At 44.1% G+C, this 25092-nt stretch overlaps 1 pseudogene; it reads left to right on the forward strand.

The window, feature by feature from the left end:
• LOC149524502 (uncharacterized) overlaps nt 1-25092 on the forward strand; it is a 58993-nt pseudogene that overhangs the window by 10256 nt on the left and 23645 nt on the right.

Below are 25092 nucleotides of genomic sequence, written 5' to 3' on the forward strand. Positions count from 1 at the left end.
TCTAGACATACCCTCCGGTGCTGCAGGACTATTTACTTTTTTAAAAAAACTTCAGTTACAGACTAACACGGCCAGCACTCTGAAACTTTTGAACTTACAGGTAGATGTGAACTTGGGTATGTTTGCCAATTCTAGTAAAAGAAGTTCAGTACATCATTAATATTTCCACAATTATAATAAATATTTTGATGAGTTAATTAATTGACTTAAAAATTGTATCTTATTTTTAATTTTTTGCATTTTCATTGTGATTACTTTTGTCACTGTTTATCCACTAGCTCTTATCCACAGTGGAAGCTGTAAGCCACTTTTCATCCACACTTGCTTTCCATTCAGCTATAGATAAAGTGTAGTGTATCTCCATGTCTAACTCCTACAATAATATAATAAATATACAACCTACCATGAGTGATGGTAATGCAGTTGGTATTCAATTTAGTGCATAAGTAATTTACATAAAGACGATGATAAATATTGTCCTGCTGTATCCCACAATAAGAATCCACAGGCTGGAACAAGGGAAACTGAAATATTGTTCCAGCACCAGCAGACTTCTTGGAAATCATGATTATGCAATTTAGAATTACACTTGATGTGAAAGAAAGTGACTTAATTAGAATACTTTTTTGTCTGAATGAGGTCTAGATAATAATAGCAAAATTTGACTCTATTTAAATGCATCAGATCTATTTGCAGCTCTTTCAAATAATTGATACAGTCAGAGTTCTGGGCAACTACACCTGTATTTCCCTTCCATGGCCCAGCAAAGAAATCAATCTCTTGCCTTCTAGCTTCAACTGACACCTCTTTTGCACCACCTGTGGACCTGTCCACAACTGCAGCTTCAGATGCATTAAGGTGGGATGCAACATGGTTACTGCCTCTGTTAGCTTCTTTACAGCTTCCCTCCTGGGGCTCAAAACTAAGATTTTCCCCACCTGAGGGACCCTCTGCCAGTAGACTAGATGTTGTCTGCAGACTTTCTCCAGAATCCTCTTTTGGTCAGTAGAATACAGGAAGTCTACTACAATGTCTTTGTCCAGTCCTCAGTGCTGAGTTGCCTTTCTCTGCATTGCTTAGAAACTTGACCTTTCTTCAGCTGTTCAGGAATCATTTTTCCCATCTTTCTTTTCATTTCTTCTTTACTCAAAGGAATGTGACTTCTCTGTGCTTTCTCCCTTGCTTGCACTGCTTCTGGCACCTATAAGCTGTGTCTAGACTACATCCCTTTTCTCGAAACAGGGATGTAAATTATACACTTCAAAATTGCAAATGAAGCCAGGATTTCAATTTCCTGTGCTTCATTTGCATAATGGCAACCACGGGTTTTTTTTCGCAATGGGTCTTTTCAAAGGAAAAATGGCAGTTTAGATGGGGATCTTTCAAAAATAAAACCCTTTTTCAAAAGATCCCGTACTCCTCAAAAAATGAGGTTTACAAGATCTTTCGAAAAAGGGTTTTATTTTTTAAAGAGCCCCATCTAAACTGCAATTTTTTATCGAAAAGCCCCATTTCGAAAAAACTGCAGATGTCATTATGCAAATGAAGCATGAGAAATTTAAATCCCAGCTTCATTTGCAATTTCGAAGTGCCTCATTTCCATCCATCTATCGACAGAGGGATGTAGTCTAGACATATAGAAAGTTAGACTTTCAGAAATCACACATGATATGGCCATACATGACATAATTTAGGCCAACTGCACTGATATTGACCCCATGGTTCAGTAATGGCTTCACCTGTCTCCTCACTTGGACAGAAACCCACATGTCTCTTTACCTCCTGAAGAGAGAATAGAAAGAGTTATATGTTACCACATGGCACTTACTTAGCAAGCACATTTATTCTCAAGCTGAAAGTATTACACAGAAAATGTTGAAATAAAAAAAACTACAGGTCTGCTAACAAGCTTACCAGAAATTGCCCATCAGTCTGATAAGCCCTTCAGATCATGTCTAGTCAGGGATGAGAATAGCTTCAACATTCAGCCATTACAGAAGAGGATTCTAAAATTAACAGCTTTACTGGCTTCCACAGAATTGGCAACTGAATAGCTGTAGAAATATGAATAAACTGGTTCACTTTTTAATCCTTTCAATGGATAATTTGTGGTATCAAAATTTCTGAAATTATGAGTGATATGTGTATTTGGAGCCTTCATATCTGAATATCAGATTATTTCCTTTTGCCTTGAAAGCACCTGTATCAATTTGAGTTACTAATCCTCAGAGAATTCAGCCCACAAAGGCACCCAGTTTAGGTCTCCATTTAAGTTTGCTAATCATTTTGTCTCTTATTGTTAGTATTTTTGGAGTGTGTATATGTGGTGGGGAGATTTTAATTTTTCTAAATCAATGGGGCTCAAGTAGAATCCCAAAAAATTTTGGCAAGTACTCACATCCATGCTGCTTTTATATTGAGTGATGCCTTTATGCTTAGCATGCGCTGTGTGTGCTATGTACTTCTCCCAATTTCTTGTATTTTGCCAAACACTCAGTTTGAACAATGAGCCAATGTGTACATTAATTGGAATGGAAGTGTGCTGCTCAATATATTTCTGGTAAAATCTTTGTCAGCACAAAGAGTCTGTAAGAGTGAAGAATGAACTTGACATAATGCTCTTCCAAAATTCACCACTAAGTGGTAGAAGTTAATAAATTGGACAGTGCCAATTAGAATTCATAATTTAGGATACAATTTGGTAGAATTTTATTAAAAGGATTTTTAAGACTAAGTAACAGAAAAAAATTGCTGCTTGAGATTCTCATTCTGTTCACTTAGCCCATTGCATCTTAGTGGGATAAATGATAAAATACAGTGAATTCTTTTTGTGAACATGAACTGTGAATGAGATACAAAGATGATTCAGCAGTTTATTCTAAGCTCCTTTTAAAGTGAGGGTATTAACTCTGCTATTTCTAATTTAGAAATATTGTCAGATTTTCTTATGATTCAAGAAATAGAACAATACAGATCATTTCAGCCATATTGCCTCCTATTTTCACCATGCAAATAACAAAAATGCAACCATCTGTCTATTTTTTTTATAATAAAGGAACAACGGTCACAAACTACTCTGATAAATTTGTCTTTGTGAAAAATCAGGACCCATTCTATTTTTTCTTCATGAATTCACTATTCCATTTATCTGATATTTCTGTAAATACAGTCCCACTCAGTGCATTAAGTCTTTATCTACTGTAACCTCAAGATCTCATTATCTATGACATTTCACTGTTCAGCACCAGAGGTGACTGCGGTATTCCAAGTCAACATATTGTAAAGGTCATCATTGATGGTGTGGAGGTTAAAAGATATCTTAAAGTATCCCTTAAAAATCAATTATAAGAAACAGTTCAACCTTCACAAAAATTCCTGCATCTGTTATCTTAATTAACTGAGTGCCACAGTTATTAGAGTGGAGCTGGTTGTAGTGGTATAATGATGGTTCAGTTTAAACCACCATTAAAAACAGCATTCAGAGATTTATACCCCGGCTGGTTTTTAAATTTCATCAGTCTGAAATTTGGTTTACAAGTTGTCAGACATCCTGTAAATCTGTTTTGCTAAAATGATAAATATATGCATTACATTTTCTTAAGATATGTAGCAGAAGGGGATGGAGGAAGAGAATATATTTATCATGGTCTCAAACATTTTTTAGCAAGCAAGAAGTTTAAAAACTGGCTTGTTTTAAACAGAAACATTTTCAGGCAAATAGCCTTTAATGATGGGCTAATTTTCTGAGGAAAAAATATTTATTTGTGAAAAATAGCCTGTCTTCTCTTTGTCCTTATGATATTTAGAGATTTTTTATTTGCGTCCCCAATATTGGATAGTGCTACTGCTTAATCTATGATAATATCTGTTTCCTTTGTTTTGCCATTTTTTCTTTTTCGTATTCCATTTCTTAGGATGATTTTCACATGTTTAAAAATCCTTAAATTATCATAGAAACTATTAGGTGGCTAAAGTACAGATAATTAAACATCCTGAATAAGTCTTTTAAGCCGCACCAAAACAAAACATTTATTATCCAGTTTATTCTGCACAATATTCTCACATAGGCTAGGCAATGTCTAGACTACAAGCCTTTTTCGAAAGAGGCTTTTTGAAAAGAATCTTTTGAAAAAGCTTCTTTCGAAAGAGATCGTCTAGACAGCAACCCAGTATTTTCGAAAAAGAGAACCACTTTTTTGAGAGAGAGAATCCAGGCCGTATGGATGCTCTGTTTTGAAAAAGCACTGTTTGTGTTTAATAACGCCTTTTTTCGAAAGAGCACTTTCGAAAAAAGTTGTTATTCCTTGTAAAATGGAGTTTTCTGTGGTCAAAAAACTGCTGTGTTCTTTCAATTTAATTTCGAAGCAACGCAGCAGCAGTCTAGACGCAGGTGAAGCTTTTTCAAAAAAAGATCACTTTTTTCGAACAAACCCTGTAGTCTAGACACATCCTTACTGTACTAATAAGCAATAGTATTAACTCACACAGGCGATGTCTATATTGCAGAGTTTTTCTGTAAAAATGGCTGTTTTTCTGGAAAAACTATACTTATGTCCACATGGCAACTGCATTCTTTTGACAGAAAGTTGAAAGAATGCAGGGTTTTTTCTGACAGTGGTAAACCTCTTTCTAAAAGGAAGAAGCCTTTTTTCTGAAAGAACTCTTTCAGAAAAAGGCATGTGTGGATGAGGAAGAGGGTTTTTTTTCCGAAAGAAAAGGCCTCCAGGAAAAAGTGTAGGTGCCCTAGTGGCCATTCCGTCCATAGTAATTACAACTTAAATGAGAGATAGCGTCCAATCAATGTGGACGCTATCTTTTGAAAAAGCAGATTGCTTTTTCGATGCACTTTTGCTGTGTGGATGCTCTCTTTTGAAAGAAGTTTTCCTGGAAGATCTCTTCTGGAAAAGCTTCTTCTGAAAGAAGCCAGCAGTCTAGACCTAGCCTCATTTTGCAGTCAAACAAGCAAGTGATTTTCCTGCTCCCATCTGTGCAGTGTTCACATGAGTGTCTAAGTAAGGCTTTTTGGGACATTTTTGAGAAAGCTTTCTAGTTTTGGTTTTGGTGCAACATCCAACATTTCTTTGCAGGAAAGGCTTTGATCTGGCAATTTTTTTAACTTAAAAACGTTGATGACTTTTAAATATTTTTAAATTTTTGAAACATAATATTTAAATGCATTTTTGTTATGAAATACAAATTAATAATAATAGAAAATAAACAAAAATTGTCAAATAAAATGAAACACTCTGAAATTATCAAAATGTTCATATTCAACCAAATGGCCCTGATTCTGGCTGTTTTCCTGAACTGAAATAGGATTTATTTTATTTTATTTTATTTTATTTTATTTTAGATATTGAAGAAATTTTTTTTTGTGAGGGAAACTATTTTCTGGCCAGTTCTAGAGTGAAGAACCCACAAAACTTATCGTTACTAGGAGCTGTGGATGGTCAGCACTTCCTGGGATCTACCGAATATACAGAGAAGAAAACACATGGGCTGCGTCTAGACAGACATGATTTTGTGGAAATACTTTTAATGGAAAAGTTTTTCAGTTAAAAGTATTTCCGCAAAAGCGCGTCTAGATTGGCACAGATGCTTTTGCGCAAAAAATGCTTTTGCGCAAAAGCATCCGTGGCCAGTCTAGACGCGATTTTGAGCAAGAAAGCCCCGATCACCATTTTATGCATCACCATTTTAGTCTACACTGGCTGTCTTGCGCAAGTATTCTTGCTCAAGAGGGTTTTTTTCCTGAGCGGGAGCATGAAAGTATTTGCGCAGGAAGCACTGATTTTGTACATTACAAAGTCAGTGCTCTTGCGCAAATTCAAGCAGACAGTGTAGACAGCTGGCAAGTTTTTGCACAAAAGCAGCCACTTTTGCACAAAATCTTGCCAGTCTAGATGCACCCTAAGGGTGTGTCTAGACTACAGGGTTTTTTCAAAAAAGTGGCCTTTTTTTGAAAAAAGCCACCTGTGTCTAGACTGCTGCCATAATCTTTCAAAAGTAAATCGAAAGAACGCTGTAGTTTTTTCGACCGCAGAAAAACTCTTTCAAAAAAAGGTGTATTTTTTCGAAAGAAAGCATCCAGACTGCCTGGATGCTCTCTTTCAAAAGAGTGGCTTGCTTTTTCAAAAGTACTGGTTGTAGTCTAGATGCTCTTTTTTCAAAAGAGGCTTGCAGTCTAGATGTAGCCTAAGGGAACATCAAGACTACAATCCTCTTTCGAAAGAGGCTTTTTTGAAAGAACTCTTTCAATAAAGCCTCTTTTGAAAGAGATCATCTAGACAGCCACAAGACTTTCGAAAAAGCGACCTGCTTTTTCGAAAGAGAGTATCCAGGCAATCTGGACACTCTCTTTCAAAAAAGCTCTGTTTGCATTCAAGAACGCTTTTTTTTTTTTGAAAGAGGCGTTCTTCCTCATAAAATGATGTTTACCGGTGTCAAAAAAACCTCCACGGTCTTTTGATTTAATTTTGAAAGAACGCAACGGCAGTCTAGATGCAGGTGAATTTTTTTCAAAAAAAGGAAAGAAATAGCTTAAGAAAGAAATACATCTTGATTTAAGTTGAAACAGTGATGTTTTGTAATATTGTAATGACTATAACTATTTTGTAACTTCATTTTGCATGGTTTGACTTCAAAGAGTGATTTACCTAAATAAAGAATGTAGGCTTTGACCAATAATGGAGAGGAGTGTATTTCAGATAACTAATCCTGTACCCTAATCTATCTCAAAGGCTTTACAGATTCAGGTACATCCAGGATGGTTGAATTTTCCTTTCAAGTTTTTAGTAGGGTCTATGAGACTGATTCATAGCCTACTAATATCATGTAAACCCACCCATTTACTGTAATGGGCTTTAGATCAGGCTTTACGTGGACCCATCTTGTTTCTGGCAGGTTAGATAGTTTGCTGAAGCCCTAAAATGTCTCAGAATGATTAACAATGGGAGAGGTCTAGGTTGGATATTAAGAAAAATTGTTTCACTAGGAGGGTGGTGAAGCACTGGAATGGGTTACCTAGAGAGGTGGTGGAATCTCCATCCCTAGAGGTTTTAAGTCTCAGCTTGACAAGCCCTGGCTGGGTTGATTTAATTGGGTTTGTCCTGCCTTGGGCAGGGGGCTGGACTTGATGACCTCCTGAGGTCTCTTCCAGCTCTATGATTGTATGATTCTATGAATATTTGCATAGATTTTTGAACAAATACAATTTTTATATGTATTAATTCTTATTAATACTACTGTAGTTTAAGCAATTAGGTGCAAATCACCCCCATGCATAGGTTTAAGTGGGATCTATGTGCTTCATAAGATTTGTGCTAGCCCACTACCTAGGGATGAGCGACCCTTTGAGGTTCCGTACGAGTTCTTGTTTTTACAGTGTTAGTGGGGAAAAAAAAGCTTTTTAAAAACCTACATTGAACTAATGTTGTTTTGCCGTAAACACACACAGAAAAAAATTAAGAATTTCCCAGCAATACTTAACATTTTAAATGTGTTTTTTATCATATCATAAATTTAATATTATATGAAGAGTTTTGGGGCTTTAATTAAATTGCATTCAGTATTAGATTTGCCCAAGTGAGCTGTCAGAAAACTGGCAAATGTGGCAAATAGATATATATGAAACAGCTGTTTTCAAAGTTTGTTATACTATACAAGGAGGCAGAAGTAACAGAGATAATTCAACTTGGTCTTTAATGAGCATTTGCTTGAGATCATAATGTTCAGTGAACATATTTTTTTAAGATTTCTCTGAATGACAAAACATTGTGACATGTCGCACCCAACTATATTATTATATTGTATTACTCAATATGGATTTGATGAAGACATAGAAATTAGGAATACTGTCATTTATCACTGTAACAAGGGTCAAAGGATTCTGAAACTTTAAAATAATGAAGTGTATATTACTTATTTACATTTATTTAAAAAATATACTCTTAATAAAAATCTTTATAAGATTAACTTTTAAATAAATGTTGACAAAGAGCAGATAACAATCATCAAGCTTAGATCCATGAGTCTGTGAAGCAAAGAGAATGGCAACTGCTCCTTTAATACAAACAAGCTGTTTCTCAGAGTGAGACTTTTTAGAAAATCCTGAATATAATATTTTCTTCAAAACATGGACATATTTTTAGTGCTTGCACTTTAATATGGACCTTTAGCCCTCATGTAGCCCTTGTTTTGAAGTAGCAAGCGGAATGTCCACACTACCTAGCCTCTTATTTCAAAATAATAACTCCTGCTTTCCCTAGGGTACGTCTACGCTTGCTCCCTAGTTCGAGCTAGGGATGCAAAAAATGATGAGGAACGTTAGTTCGAACCATGGGCTTTGATTTGAACTAACGCATCCCGGAGCGCACTTCCTGGTTCAAATCAGCTATTGAGCAGAATAACATCTGATGAAGTGGGTCTTTGCCTATGAAAGCTTATGTTCCAATAAATCTGTTAGTCTGTAAGGTCCCACAGGACTTCTTGTTGTTTATTTCAAAATAGTTATTTCGGGAGTTATCATTTTGAAATAAGTTATTTTGAAATAATGTCCTAGTGTAGACATGCCCTTAGAAAACATGGATCTTAATGAAAATATGTATACTTATGAGTTTTGGTTATGTTCTATATATATTAGATGCTTGATTTTCAGCCAGATATATGCAATTTGGAGACAACATAGTTTTTGGTTAAAGATATTTAGAAAATAAGCATTTCCAAGAAAATAATTAAAATTAAAAGAAAATGTTTCATTTTATTTCAAAATTTCTTTTGCAAGCTTAATGAAAACTGAAACAATTTTTGTTTTAAAAACCCCTGCTAAGCAACAACCTCACAAAAGTTGTAAATTTTAGCAATTTTGCTTTTTCTCCTTCTCACTTATTGATTATTGGAGAGGAAACATAAAACAATTAAAAAGGGGTAATATCAAGCCTCTGAATTAATTTTCTTTTACTTTTCATTGAAAAAAATATTTTAACCAAAATGAATATTTTCTACTACATTGCTTTTACTACACTTGAAAAGCCAACTTTCTTTAAAAAAAAAGTTTTGACACAATCATTTCAACCAATTTCAACCAATTGTGTTCAATATTCTGGCAGAGATAGCTTATATTTTGCTGACCAAAGCTAACAGGGATTAAGAAGAGTGAAGCACTCCATATACAGTAATAAGTTAATTTATTGTTAAAAGGAAACATCAAGAAAAAACCTTCAACTGTCAGGAAAACGGATTTAACTTGTGCAGCATAATGGGATGTCTTAGTGAAAAAGCCAAAATGTTGAGGCTCTTGTATCACCATTATTACATAAATACTGGATATCACATGAGGCATTACCTGCCAAAAATATTAAATGTGCAGCCCAGCAAGAAAAAAAACGAATGTAAAGAGAAAACAATATCACAGCTACTGGAAATATAATGGTGCCCCCATCCTTAATAATATATCAGTTACAGATCAAACTAAACTGGTCTCAGGGGATCTCATGTTTATTTAGTCTATTTCATATTGTTCAGAAATGCTGAAGTGCTGCGCAGCACATATAAAGATACAAACTCTGCCCTGAAGAACTAATAAGACAAGTGTCAGTATGTATCATCCTTGTGCATGTTGTACATTCTCATTAAGTAGCCCATTGAAGTCAATGGAGGGTATAATCAACATGGCTGCGTCCAGATTGGCATGATTTTCCGGAAATGCTTTTAACGGAAAAGTTTTCCATTAAAAGCGTTTTCAGAAAAGAGCGTCTAGATTGGTGCAGAGTTCGCGTTATAACGATGCGCTTTTGCGGAAAATCACGTCTACATTGTCGGCGCGCTTTTCTGCAAAAGCAGAAGCCCGGAACCATTTTGCAGAGGGCACAAGGGCACCAGCCCTTTCCGAGGGCGGGGGCTGGAGCTCCTTTCAGACACGTGCTTAAAGGGATCTCCCCAGACAGCCATTTGTCTCCTCTCCGTGCTATAGGGCCTCTTGCAGGGACTGACAGCCATAGCAGGTTTGGTGGTCGCCCTCTGACTTTTGGACACCGCTGCCTTTGGCCACCTACTGCTTTTGCCAGGTTTTTTTTTCCTTGCCTTGTTTCTTGTGCCATGGAACCAGGGGTGGCCATGGTCCTGCTCTGGCCCCTGTCGGACATTTTCGAGTGCCTGCAGCTGCTGCTCCAGGTTGGTGCCCTCCTCTTCCAGGACCAGGAGGGGCAGATCGCTTTGGACTCCCTCACCAGTGAGGCCATGGCATCCCTGTGGCACCCCCACCCCAGGACATCAGTACCGACAGGTGGGACCTGCTGGTCCTAGGACAATGGGATGACCAGCAATGGCTCCAGAACTTCTGCACGCGAAAGCGGATGTTCATGGAGCTCTGTGCCCTGGCTCACCCCCGCGCTCCAGAAAGCCACCACCTGGCTGCGGGCACCCATCCCCATCAAGAAGAGGGTCACCATTGCAGTCTGGAAGCTGGCCACCTTGGACAGCTACTGATCGGTGGCACACCAATTCGGGGTGAGCAGATTCACCGTTGGCGCCGTCGTGATGGTGGTAAGTTCCAGGGGGAGTGAGGAGTGGGGTGGGGGGAGGGTGCTGCACTCCATGCCCAGGGACAGCCAAGACTCCACGCTGGGTCACCCAGGGGTTCGGGCCGCCCCTCCCTTGCACAGGCCTGCTGGGGGGGGTGGAGGGCGAGGAGGCTGTGGTGTGTGTGTGCTTGTGTGTGTGCATGAGGACAGAGGGAATCATGGGGAGGGGACCAAGGGAGCGCACACCCACCCCTGCCTTATGTGATGTGTTCCCCTGTGTTTCTCTGCACCCTTCTGCAGGTCGTTCATACCATCAACGGCATCCTGCTCTCCAGAGTGATCCGCCTGTGGGACATGGACACTACTGCCGCCGACTTCGCTACCCTCGGGTTTCCCAACTGTGGGGGAGCCCTGGATGCAACCCACATCCCCATCCAGGCCCCGGAGCATCGAACGGCCCATTTCATGAACAGAAAGGGGTATTGCTCCATTGTTCTGCAGGCCCTCGTGGTCCACCAGGTCCACTTTCTGGATGTTTATGCGGGCTGGTATGGCAGGGCACATGACGCCCGCATCCTCCGCAACTCTGGAATGTTTCGCAGGCTGGAGGCGGGAACCTACTTCCCCCGGCTGGAGTTGACTGTCGGGGATGTGCCTATGCCCATCTGCATCATTGGGGACGTAGCCTACCCCCTGCTGCCCTGGCTAATGTGGCCCTACACGGGGCAGCTGAACCAGAGCCAGGCCCAGTTCAATGACCACCTCAATCGGGTCCTCAATCAAATGGAGCTCTCCTTTGGCCGATTAAAAGCCCACTTCCGGTGTTTTCTCACCCATCTCGAGATGGGTGAGTGGAATGCAACGGAGGTACTGGCCACAGGCTGCATGCTCCACAACATTGTGGAGCGGAGCGGGGAGGCCTTCCTTCCCTCATGGATGGCAGTGGAGGGCCAGGCCTACGAACAGCCCCACACAGCTGCCAGCCACCAGGAGCACCAGGATGGGGTGTGCATCCCGGAGGCCCTCACGGACATGTTTTCACAGGCCCCAGAGTAGCGTCGCCTCAGTTTCCCTGGACAACTCCCTCCCCTCCCCTTACCTCCCAATACACAATAAGGGTATGTCTACACTACCCTGCTAGTTCGAATTAGCGGGGTAATGTAGGCATACCGCACTTGCAAATGAAGCCCGGGATTTGAATTTCCCAGGCTTCATTTGCATAAGCCAGGTGCCGCCATTTTTAAATCCCGGCTAGTTCGACCCCCGTGCTGCGCGGCTACACGCGGCACAGAGTAGCTAGTTCAGATTAGGCTTCCTCATTCCGTGAGGAGTACAGCTAGTTCAGATTAGAAGCCTAATCCGAACTAGCTACTCCGTGCAGCGTGTAGCCGTGCGGCACGGGGTTCGAACTAGCTGGGATTTAAAAATGGCGGCACCCGGCTTATGCAAATGAAGCCTGGGAAATTCAAATCCCGGGCTTCATTTGCAAGTGCGGTATGCCTACATTACCCTCCTAGTTCGAATTAGGAGGGTAGTGTAGACATACCCTAACACAGTTTGGGGGAGAGGTGGATGTTGTGCAGAATGTTCATGATTGTTATATGAAATATGTATGAGCAGTCTAGTTCAGAGCAGAGTACTCTTTTCTGTTAAGGGTTTGGTCAGGTCAAGTGGAAGGCTTGTACCTACCAATTAGGATTAGGTTTAGATTTAGGTATAGTGAGATTAGCTATCGTCGTCGGTTCAAAGCATTTCGGCCGTCGTTGAGTTTGTTCGTCGTGCGTGTCGGTCATAGCTAGGGTTTTCTTTTAGTTCAGGGTTAGGTTTAAAGATATTCTTGGCCACCATTGTCTGTTCAAGCTTTCCCAAAGAACAGGAAGGGGATTCGAGGTTCGTGCGGAAGGCTTGAGTCAGCGCACCCGATTCCAGTCATCTTCGAGGAATCTCCTGGCAGTTCCTCTCCTGAGGCCCTGAAGGGCCAAAGGATCGAGGTCGCCAGTGTCACTGCAATCGCCCTCCGCGCCTAGACTGTGTTTAATGTATTTTGTGTTGTTTTTACTCTTTTGTAATCTATCCCTTGCTTGACTGTGATTTTATGCATATCAAATATAGTCGTGTGGTTAAATTTTATCTTCAGAGTTGGTATTCATTTATGCATAACAAACTCATAACCCTTTAAAATGATTTCCCTTTTTTTTAGAAAACCAGTGATAGATATGGAATTTGAAGTCCGCATTTGTAATCTTTGTGATTTTATTGGGTTGATCGTCATTCTAAATTAATTATTCACGTTACCTCGCGTAGCAGGGAGGAGACCTTGAACTTGGAGGGGGAGGAAACCTTGAACTGGGAGGGGGAGGGAAGCTACTCCTGGGAGGGGTGGCCCCTGTGACTGCTCCTGCGGGGGCAGACCTGGGCATGGGGGGCAGGCTGAATGGGGAGGTGGGCAGGAGGAGCAGGAGGAACAGGAGCAGGAGGGGCCATTGCAGGTGCACCATGATGGGGTGCGCATCCAGGAGGCCCTCATGGACATGTTCTCACAGGCCCCGGAGTAGGGTCGCCTTGCTTTCCCTGGACAACTCCCTGCCCTTCCCTTCCCCCTCCCCTTACCTCCCAATACACAACAACACAGTTTGGTTTCACCAAAAAAACTTGTCGGTTTTTATTTACAAAGGAGGGAGAGGGGAAGGAGACCTTGAACTGGGAGTGAGAGGGGAGCTGGGAGGGGTGGCCCCTATGACCGCTCCTGTGGGGGTGGACCTGGACATGGGGGGCAGGCCACATTGGGGCAGGCTGAACAGAGAAGTGGGCAGCAGGAGCAGGAGGGGCAGGGTTAGGAGCAGGAGGGTCCATTGGAGGAGGGCAGGGACAGGAGGAGGAGGGGCCATTGCAGGAGGAGCAGGAGGGGCAGGGGCAGTGCTAGGGGAGGGATGGCGGGGGCATGGGGCAAGGCCATGCCATAATGTATGGCATGGGCAATGTGTGCAGAGAGGCTGGCAATGGAGTACGCCATCAGTGCACAGTGTCTCTGGAAGGTGGCCCGGGCCTCCTGGTGCCACTTCAGGTCCGCCTCTGTGCATCTGTGGATGGCAGCCTCTAGGCACTCAACGGCCTGCACGTGGCGCCACAGGAGCTGGTCCCACAGTCGGACGTGCTGCCTCCATGGTTGGGCGGCTGGGGGTGTTGCTGCTGCCGGACTGGAGGGTCCCCCACTCCTGGTTGGTCCCGCTGCAGGGAACAGAAGAAAGGATGGGTCAGTCAGGCAGCCCGGCCTCTGTCCCCACACCTCATGCCCTCCGCCCCACCCCTGAGCCCAGGTGACACACAGGGATAGTGTGGCTTGGGCCCCCTCAGTTCCCCCTTCCTATGTTGTATGTTTGCATAGAGGACTGCCCCTGGAGTAGGGTCCTCCTCCATGCATTGGACCCCTGGTCTGTGTCCTGGCCCCGTGGAGAGTGGGAGGGTGCTTGTGTTGGGTTAACCTGTGTAACTCCCTGCCGGTGGAGGCTGTGAGGCTTTGGGCTAATCACTGGTGTTTGACAGGGAGCGAGATGAATCCCCACACAGTGCCTGGGAGCACGTCTGGCAGACATGGTCTGAGCTCTCAGATCCCCATCGCGTGGGATATCTCCTGGACGGAACCAGGAGAGTGACTGGGGAGTGTCCCATGCTTGCAGCAAAACTCAGGCAGCCCTAGGGGAAGCCCAAGCTCTTTCCCCCCTTCTTCCTCCCACTATCCCTCACACACGGTAGCCCAGGGTATGTCTACACTACAACGTTAATTCGAACTAAGCTAATTCGAACTAACGGATTCAGACTAAAAAACTAGTTCGAATTAGCGTTTTGCTAATTCGAACTAGCATGTCCACATTAAGTGGACCCTGAACCGGGCTTAAGGATGGCCGGAAGCAGTGCCGGCAGGGCATCAGAGGAGGACTTAGAGCGTGGAGATGTTGTCTCAGGCTAGCCGAGGGCTGTGCTTAAAGGGTCCCGACCCCCACCCCGGACAGACAGTTCTCAGGGGTGCCCCACTTGCAAAGCAGTCCTGGCTGGGATTGCCCGGACTACCCACACTAGGCACATCACACCACTCAGCCATCAGCCCGGCTGCACTTGCCGCAGGCTGCCATCTGGGGAGAGTGGGCAATTGGGGGGCTGCAGGAGAGCTTCCACCGCCAGAAGCCCACAGAGCGAGCCCAGTCCTCCCCATCGGGGGCTCGTGCCCCATTCCTCCCTCACCTCCTTCCACTTACCCTTCCCTAGCCCCTCTTCTTGATGTACAAAATAAAGATAACGTGTCTTCCAAAATGGAATCTGTCTTTATTGAACAAAACTGGGGGAGACTGGGAAAAGGAGGTAGGAGAGGGGAAGAGAGAGGCTGGGAGAGGGAAGGGCAACTAAAATGAACAGGGGTTGGGAACAGGTCCCATATGAAGAGAGGCTAAAGAGACTGGGATTTTCAGGTTAGAAAAGAGGAGACGGAGGGGGGACAGGATAGAGGTCTCTAAAAGCATGAGTGGGGTGGAGAGGGTGCATACAGAAAAGTTCTTCATTAGTTCCCATAAAGAAGGACTAGAGGACACCAAAGGAAAGGAATGGGTAGCAGGCTTCAAACTAGTAACAGAAAGTTGTTCTTCAGAAAGCAAAGAGTCAACCTGTAGAACTCCTGGCTGCAGGAGGCTATGAAGGTTACAACTAGAACAGAGTTTAAAGGGAAGTGAGATAAAGTGATGGAGTGGTATTAGCCAGGGGGTAGGAGTGGTGTCCCTGCCCAAGGTTTGTGGAAGGCTGGAGAGGGATGGCACGAGACAAATGGCTTGGTCACTGTCTTCAGTCCATCCCCTCCAGGGTCTCTAGGGATGGCCGCTGTCGGCAGACAGGCTACTGGGCTAGATGGACCTTTGGTCTGAACCAGGACGGCCATTATCAGCTCAGGGCTCAGGGTCGGGGGTCTCAGTGGACCCCCTTGATTCTCTTGCACACCTGCTCCTGGGTGGCCAGGCTGGCAGCTCTCCTGCCCTAGACAGCCACTTTCCTGTGCCTAGTGCGGAGCTAGTGGACGAGGTCCACGATGTCTGCACTAGCCCAGGTGGGTGCCCGCCTCTTGCGGTTCCGGGCAAGCCCCCGGGAGCCGCCAGCCTGGTCCTGGGAAGAGGGGGTGGGCTGGGGGACATTGGGTGGCTGGCTCGAGCCGTGCCAGGTGCAGGGTCTGCTGGCAGGGTGCTGGCAGGTTTGCACCTGGCACGGGCACCGTAGCCAGACCGTGCCCCTTTAAGGGGCCCGGGGCTGGGAGGGGGGCAGACGAGTTTCCCTGGTGTTGGCCAGAGTGGCCATCAGGGAAACCTGGGGAGGGCTAGCCTCCCACTAGTTCGAATTAAGGGGCTTCACACCCCTTAATTCGAACTAGCTAGTTCAAACTAGGCTTAATCCTTGTAAAATGAGGTTTTCCTAGTTCGAACTAAGCGCTCCGCTAGTTCGATTTAAATTCGAACTAGCGGAGCGCTAGTGTAGCGCCTATTAAAGTTAATTCGAACTAACATCTGTTAGTTCAAATTAACTTTGTAGAGTAGCCATACCCCCAAGGACATGTGTGGCCGCATTGGGGACTTCCCTCCGGGAGCCAGCCAAGGCACCAGGAGCAGGAGAGGGGGTCAGGGGGGGCCGCACTCAGAGGGCTGTGACACTGCAGTTTTCCCAGGATCAGCTGGCTGTACCTCACAGCCAGGCATGGGGACAGTGTGCTATTCTGCCTGCTACACCCTTGCGGAGGTGCAGGCTCTGACCTGAGTCCCTGGGGCCCTGGCTGGTTCCAGCCGGCATCCACCCTTCCCTCCACCCCGGTCCTGCCAGATGTGTGTGAGCAGCACAGTCCCAGGCATGCCATGGAGCTGCCTGCCATGGCCACGTGCCGCTCGGTCACCAGGCTGCACGTGGTTGCACGTGCTGCTTGCTGCCTAATACTACACAGCATGCAGCTCATGTGGCCCAATTGACATGCTCTCCCCTTCCCCCCTCTGGGTGCCTGGCTCCCCTCTTGCCTGCCTTTGTGAGTGCAAAGTGCAACACTTACCAATGAATCCTTCCCCAGCCTCCGAGGACGCGTGGGAGACATCGGGGCTGCCGTAGGGGGCCTGCTGGGTGGCACTGCTGGCCTCATCCTCCGATGCACTGCTGCTGCTGTCTTTCTCCCCCATCGTGGTGGTCCTGGTGAGTGGGGGGCACACGCAGGTGTCCGCTGTGCCGTCCGGGGCTTGTGGAGCTGGCTGTCCCAGGATGGTGTGAAGCCAGTCATAGTCGGGGCAGGTGTCTGGTCCTGCTCCCCGGCTCTCGCTGGCCCGCACATAGCCCAGGCGCAATTCTTTCACTTTAGCCCGTACCTGTTCCAGGTTTCGGGCTGGATGGCCCTGCTGGGCTAACGCCTGGGCCATGTGGCCAAAGATGTCGGTGTTGCGGCACCGGGACCGGGTGTCGTGCAGATTTTCCTCTTTTTCCCACAGGTCCAGGATGGTCTCCAGCTCCCCCGAGGACCAGGATGGGGCTCTTCTTTTGCAGCCCCTGGGGCCTCCTGCGCTGGGGGTGCGGGTGGCTGAGCGCCCGGAGCTGCCATGCTGGGCTGCGAGGTGGCTGCTGGGCACAGCAGGGGCACCGCGGCAGACCTCAGGCCAGAGGTCTGAGGCACACTCCTGCCACGTGCGCTCAACAGCCTGCGTCTGCTTTAAGAGCTCGGGTTACCAGGAACTCTGGGGCAGCTACGGGGTCTCCCAGCATCCAAACAGCTTTTTTCTTGTTTAGCGTGCTTTTGCGCAAAAGTCTTAGCTAGCTGTCTACACTGGCCCTTTTGCGCAACAGTTTTTCGCAAAAAGGACTTTTGCCTGAACGGGGAGTGTCAAAGCTTTTCCGCAAGAAGCACTGACTTCGGACAGTAGATCTTCAATGCTTTTGCGGAAAATAAAGTGGCCAGTGTAGACAGCTGGCAAGTTTTTCTGGAAAAGCGGCTGATTTTCCAGAAAAACTGGCCAGTCTAAACACAGCCCATGAGTAAAGGTTGTGGAATAGAGCCCTAACCACAACCATAGATACAAACAAAACAAAACAAAGTTAGCCTGGAGAGAGAAGGGAGGGAAATGATTAGAAGCTCTGTGGTTGGTTAAGCAATGATCCTGTACTAAAAAAAAGTTAATGAGAGCTTTGCCACTTGTCCTCAGTGAACATAGGACAGAAAGTAACACATGAAAGGTTTTTATTTCCTTTGACTTTCTGACCAAAAAAAATTTATTATTGAATATCTTTATACCAGTGTGAGGCAAAAAGACCCAGGTTTCCATAGGAAAAAATAAATATGTGAAAATGAGCAACCTACATATTTTTTCTTAAAATTCTAAGAACAAAAGTTCATATTACATACTGGTGAATGCCTTTTTCTTATGAAATACTGTGTATCTCAGCAACAGCACATGTACCAGGGATTGTTACAGCTATTTTATCTCAGTTCCCTTTTCATTTTTATTCAAAGTAAGTACGTTTTCAGAACGCCACAGTGTGTGCCATTTTAAACCATTTTCAATTCATTCTACACCCTTTTCACCCTAGAAGATCTTTGGCTGCATAATGGAAGAGTTGCCATTTGCAACTTAGATCAAAAGTTTGTTTTTGTTTTTTTTTAAATTGAAGATATTGAGAGCAGTGCTTCAACAATTCAAATATTTTAATTCATGGGAAGTACTTTTAACACAGAAACAGGTCTGTATTCCCTTATCTATGGAATTAAATAGCTATACCTATTAAAATAAATGAGCATACTAAACCCACTACGGGAGGTGGCAGGGTGGAGGAAGTAGTGCTTTATGGCAGAAGGGAAGGATAAAGAAGGAGGTTGAAACTGTTGGAAGAACATAGCTTTTGCCCAGCTTTGCAGCACTGACTCACCCCTTGCAGATGTGGACTGAAGGCTTTAAAAGGGTAACTGAGCATTGGAAGCCCTTTCTCCATATAGCATCAAGACAGCAGACACCCTCCCTCCCAACTAGGGCTAATATCCAGGTTAGGATCTGCTATTGGCATTATATTGGTTGTTCCTTTATAGAGAGTTGGAAAGCAATTTTTCACACAAGATTGACTTCATTACATTCATATTTTTTCACCTTCCCCATAGAGGTGTCAGGGATGTATTATGGTGAGGAGAAAAAAAGATAAACTTTGCTGTGACTTATTTTGTAAGGATGTGTCCAGACTACAGGGTTTTTTCGAAAAAACTTCCCCTGCATCTAGACTGCTGACACATTCTTTCAAAAGTAAATCGAAAGAATGCTGCAGTTTTTTTGACCGCAGAAAACCTCGTTTTATGAGGAAGAATTTGTTTTCTATCTCCTTCGCATAAAAGTAGATTGCAAGATGTACAATTGTATAACCTCTTGGCCAGTATATCCAAATGACTAGACTGAAGATTTATATTGAGAGATATAGGAAATGTTGATTCATTGAGCTTTCTGATTTATTAAGTACTGAATAATGAGGCTTTTGCTGTATATTTTCTTAGCTACGAAGTAAAGACAGGGTTCTGACCTGAGATCTGTGTACACAGAACTCACTTCAAAGCAGAATACATGTGTAATCTGAGGGGCTAGCTTCATCCTTTGGTGGAAAAGTTAAAGCATAACATCATGGTGCCATTGAAATAATTTTTGTCATTAGCTTCATTAGGGCTAAGATGCCTTCAATGGGGACAAGGCCTTCACCCTCTTTTGGGGGGCCTTTCTGGCCCTAGCTCTTCATGTGGGTCTCAAAAATAATTAATTTATCTTCTGGGATATATAAAATCTATTCCAGTGTCCCAATAGGTGGTGAGACTTAAGGCCACCCTTTAGTTCAGGTACTAGCCTAGAGACCCACTAAATAGCAACCATGTTGTGCTCCTTTATCTAAGATACACTAATTCTCTAATTTCCTGAGCTTCTTGCCCATGTTTCCAGAACATTCTTCACCCTTATCTCAGGGCCTTGTCCTGGTGTAGCCTCAGCAGTCAGCACAGAGAGCATTCACATTCCTCTCAGCCTTTGCCAGCACTGTTCTGTATGAGATCCTGTAGCTCCCTCAGTCAGCCTGACATACCATCCTCTCTCCTCCAGGTCTAGCAAGGTATTGATCTCACTCTGGCCTTGCAACTCTACTTGTACTAACCTGCTGGGTCCCAACTGGTTGCTTCTCACACAGGCACTGTAAGCAGCTTGGAGCACCTTTCTACTGTCCTTTCTGGGAAGGGTTGAAACAGAGCGATGGGGCCTCCAGAAGACAAGCTCAAAACTTAGTCTCCTCTCTCACACCAACCCCATTACTTCTTGCCCAATCCTCATAGATTAAAGAGAACATTTTCTCCATCTTCCTTGTACTTGAAAATTATTATGTCTACATTCAGCCTTCTTTTCTCCAGAGTTAAAAAAAAATCCATATAGGTCATGTACTTAGATCTTTAATATTAGTATTGCTCTTCCCAGGACATTTTTCAATTTCTCCACATCTTTCCTGAAATTTGCTGACTATAACAGAACAAATTATTCCATCTGATGCTTAATCAGCATGGAATATATTTGAAGAATTATTTTGTGTCTTGCTTACAACAATGTATTAGCCAAATTAGCAAAAGCTTTGGTTGGTTGGTTTTTTGCAAAAATTTACAAGAGCTGTCACTTTCCGTAGGACTGTTTGGAGTGGATGCACCAAACCTAATGCTTTTTGGGGCGGGGGGAGGGGGGGGAGAGCACGGCAGCCACCTCAACTGTCCTATGGCTGTGTCTGGTGTGGGGTGGCAGCAGGGGTTGCCCTACTCTTCCCTCCCTCCCTCCATACTCACACATTCACTGCAGTGGTGGGAGAGGAATGGCCTGGCAGCATGTTCCACCCTTTCCCAGCCTTCTGCAGGGTGCTATTCTTCCCACTGTTGAGAAGAAGTGAGTCATAGTGGGCTGGGTAGGTGGCAGGGCAGGGTGGGACAGCGTGAGATAGACGAGCAGGCTGCCAGGCCGCTCTGGCTCCTGACATCGTGGGGAATGCAGAGGGTGGGGGCGGAGAGACCCCTGCTGTCTCCTGACCCCTGGTAATTCCCTGGCTTGCATCACATGGGACAGAGATAAAGGGGAGGAGCAAAGATGAGAATGGACATGGCAGGGCTTGGAGAAAGGGTGGGGAAGGGGCAGAATGGAGCAGAGGTGGGTTGATGGAAAGCAGAGATGTGGTGGGGCAGGGCCTGTGGCAGTGAAGCTGCACCGGGTCTCACACCTGGGACACTGAGGGGATTGCCCGAGGCCTAGTACCCTCCTGGGGATGGCCAATATAAATTCCTAATTGTGAATTTAAAATACTGGGAGCAAAAAGTTTACATTCAGTCCATTGACTGAAATGAGTTTGCACCAAAGTCTTATTAAAAAAACATGAATAATTATTTTTAAAACTGTCATCTCCTTGTAGAAATCCTGTGAACAGAAGTATATGCTACAGTACATTTAATTAATACATTATTTATAATGAATAATTTATCCAGTTCTACTGATCATACAGCTATACAGATACTTTCATTGGAGGAAAAAAGCTGATATTTCTGGTTTCGGCATGACAACCTTTAAAAACTACTTTTCACAGTGGAAATGATGACTCTCTGTATTTGTCTTCACACCTCTTATTCCTTTATTTTCCATTTCCCAATAGATCATCTAAACTTCATAGGACAGATTTCAATTTCTCTTTCATAAACATTTAATAGAGTTCTGTTAAGCAAACAAGGATCCCAATGTTTGTTAATACATCATTAAAGAAAAAATATCAGTCTAGGAGCACTGCACATGTTGCTGCCTAACCCCTTTATTATGTGTTGGGTGAACCACACTAACTCCCATATTACAATGATTGCCATTTCTAGAAATAAGTCCTTCTTGAATATAATAACGTGGGGAGTGGTATTTCAACTCGGCTGGCCAGTTAGTAAAAGTGATGTGGAACAGTGGAAGCTTTAGCTACTCGGGGGGCATGTCTACACTAGGAAATTATTTTGAAATAAATTATTTTGAAACAATAACTCCCAAAATAATAATTTTGAAATAACTCATCCACACTACAAAGCAGCATTGAACTATATCAGAATTATTTCAAAATAATGCATCCACACTGATTGGAGCCTGCATTGCATTTAAAGCCCCCCAGAAGCACTTTGGAGAGGGCACCAGGAAGATGGACATTACATGTAGCTGCTTATTGAGGCTAGCTGTGACACTTGCTTACAGGGGCTCCTCTCTAGAGCCGCGTCTCACATGCTACTCTTCTAGGGTACATCTACATTTGCTCCCTAGTTCAGATTAGGGATGCAAATGCAAATGAGCAAAGTAGCTAATGAAGCAAAAAATGAGGAGTAATGTTAGTTCGAACCAAGGGCTTCAACAGTGGGATAATTTACCCTAGACCAATAAAAGGAAGAAATTATTGAAACCTGGACAGTTTATAGAATAAAAGTATAGGTAATTATTGAGGTAACTGCAGGCAAATAAAGAAATCAGCAAATATATTTGTTAAAAAAGGAGTATTACAAGATATAATGTACCACCTCCAAAATGGTAGAAAAATGTTCTTTTGTTTTTCAGAACATTAAAAGAGCTGGTACCAGCTAAAGAGCAATCAAAATAACATGGATGTATTATTTCATCAAAAATTGTGTTTTATGTTTATGTTTCAAGTTTCATGATTTATGTTTGTCTAGTGGTGTTTGTCTGAATGTTAGCATTGTTGTGTATATATTGTTTTTGAAAAAAAAGAGGAACTATTGCAAGTAAAGCAGAAGTTGGAGTAGGCAGGTATAAAAGAAACTGTTCAGTGAGTAAAATAAAGGATTGGGCCCAGACAAAAAGTAGCTCTGAAAGAGGGCTTAGTGGGAGGGGTAAAAAAGGAAGTTCAGGTACATTCCTGTAAATGATAACCACTTAGTATGAAAGTAACATTTTAAAGGATAGGTAGTTACTCAAAGTAGTATGAAACATAAACAACAAATAGACTAAAAGGGGCTCCCCATTCCTGCAGTGCAGGGGGCAGGAACGGGAATCCTCAATTCCATAGATGTAGAAGTCTTTGCTAATAAATTGGCATCCATGGGGTCACGTCTATGGGAATGGGCAAAGCTCTCATCTGACAGCTCCCCGACATAGCTTCAGTGGCAAGTCAAATCACCAACCATCACTCTGGATGGCTTAGTGTTAACCCCAGAACTCCTACGGGCGGTTGTATCCATATGGCCTCACTGCTCCTTGGACCAGTTCTGTGTAGCGATCCATTTGCAGACACAAATTTGATGGGAAGGTCAAGTGTCCCAAATGAACAGTGGTACAATTCCCCTTTCAGTGCAACAGGACCCCAATTTGGACTGGGATTTCAGCCACAGCCCCTCATGGACTTCAACAGGGCCAAGATAGGGTTTGCTTACACATTTGGAGTGGCACCAAACCAGCTACAGTCCCCTGCCAGCTAATTGAAACCACCTAGTCAGTGGCAGACCAGCTATGGCTCCCCCTTAGAACTCAATCCAACTGGACTCTGGTTTTAGGACACCCCCACTATTCACTGCTCACAGGTTATATTGAATTCTTGGGTCTGTCTACCTGGATCAGTGCTCCAGGATACCTGCTTTTCTGAGCCGTGTCCTGAGAAGGTTTTCTGTGTTTTCCTACCACTGCAGAATAGGGTATCTGTTCTTAACACAGGATCTTCCTCTATGTGTATCACAATCTCATGCAGAAATGTTTCCTGTTACTGTTGCCCTCAGGTCAAGAATGTAATTTTACTGATAGCCACACTTAGTGTACACACAATATGTCCAGTGTTCTGGTCAACAGTACCCAACATAGCACACGGGAGCCACCCTCATTCCAAACCACTGATGTTTCAGCCCTTATGCCCAGCCTCCCTGTTCCCCCTCTCCAGAACTGGTCCATTTCAACTGAACTCTTAAACAAGAGTTCCAACATGGCCAAAAAGGGCCCAACTAATAGTCCACTCCATGGTGACCACACAAATTAATGTTTTAGCTAAAGACCACCAGATTGAACAACTGGGTGATGAAATAGTTGACCTAACCAAGCATTGTTGGTGGGACATTTTCAAGGACTGGTCCCCCAAAGCCTCAGGAATTCTAAAGGTCTTAATGACCAGTTGTCATTCTCTTAGGTGTCACAGGATGCTCATTGTTTTTAGAATTTATTATTTTAATTTTGATTATTTTAATCATGCTTGAAAGTAGCTGGCATGTACAGCAGTGGTTCTATGTGCTGTCCCTCATCTACAGGCACCAATTCCACAGACTCTGCTGGCCACGGTTCCCCATTACTGATCAAAGGAAGCTGCAGGATTGGTGTCTGCAGACAAGGACATCATGTGGAGACCCCCATGATCTGACTTGAGGAAATCTTAAAAATTGAGGTAATCAGGAATTTTTCGAAAAATATTATTTCATTCGAAAATGAAAATGAAATTATTTCATTCGAAAAGTTTTTCAACACCAAAACTTACTGAGGTTATGTCAGTTCCAACAAGTTATTCATTTAAATGTTTTGAAAATGTGTAATTCTGTCTCATTACAACATCTTTAAAGGGTTTTTTGTCCATTCACCTCTCCCTACCCAAAACAAATACCAAAGCAAAACTTACATTTCCCACAAGAAGTTTCATTTTGGTGAATCAGCACATTTCAATGAAAAAAAGGTTTTATCAACAAAATCCTGATCGCCTGTAATTGTGCTGCAACCCTTCTGCCGGGCCTGGCCGGGTTCAGTATCTAGGGGTCTCCTCCCAACAAGGTAATACAACACCGGCTCGAGCCCCCACCCAGTGACCTGGGAAATATTACATACACCTCTGGGTGCCTCAAAGAAGCAATTCTTCCCCTCTCGCAAGCACAGAGCCTCAGTATAGCAGCAAACCTTCAATAACATGAGGTAACCGACATCAGCATTAAATTGAGAAAAACACCACAACTCGGATTTATAGACCAAACATGAGCAAAGGCCCTCCCCCCAGCCACAAATCCTCCAAAGTCCCAAAAGTCCAACACCCCAAAAGTCTCTGCCCCGGGTCAGTGTCGCCCCAGGGTTCAAAAGTTCACCCAGCAGGGTTTCACCATCCCAACCTGGAGGGGCGGGGATCAATACACCTTATGTGCTCTGCCGATGGCTCCGCCTCTCCATGGGGTTCTGCCGCCGCCATGAGTCACTCTGCCACACTCCACCTGTCGTCCAGGGAACCGCCTCTGCTGTCCGGATCCGCCAGCCATCTCGGTCCATGCCCCTGGCTGCCAGCTGGTTGCTCCTGCCGCTGATCCACTGGCTGTCTGCTGTCACTCCTACCAGCCACAGGTCATCCCCACCAGCTGCTCTGCTGTCTTCCCGCACCCACCGGTCCGGCAAACCGCTCTGCTGTCCGCCTGCGCTTGCTGGTTGTCCCTTGCAAGCTGCTCTGCTAGTAGCCCAGCACCTTAGCACCAGGCTCCCCTCAGCAACAGCGAGTTCAGCTCATCCCCAGTGTAGCACCAGGCTCTCATCAGCAA

Source organism: Pelodiscus sinensis, chromosome 4 (genome assembly GCF_052426305.1).
Source record: "Pelodiscus sinensis isolate ZL-2025 chromosome 4, ASM5242630v1, whole genome shotgun sequence".
NCBI classification, from domain to species: Eukaryota; Metazoa; Chordata; order Testudines; family Trionychidae; genus Pelodiscus; species Pelodiscus sinensis.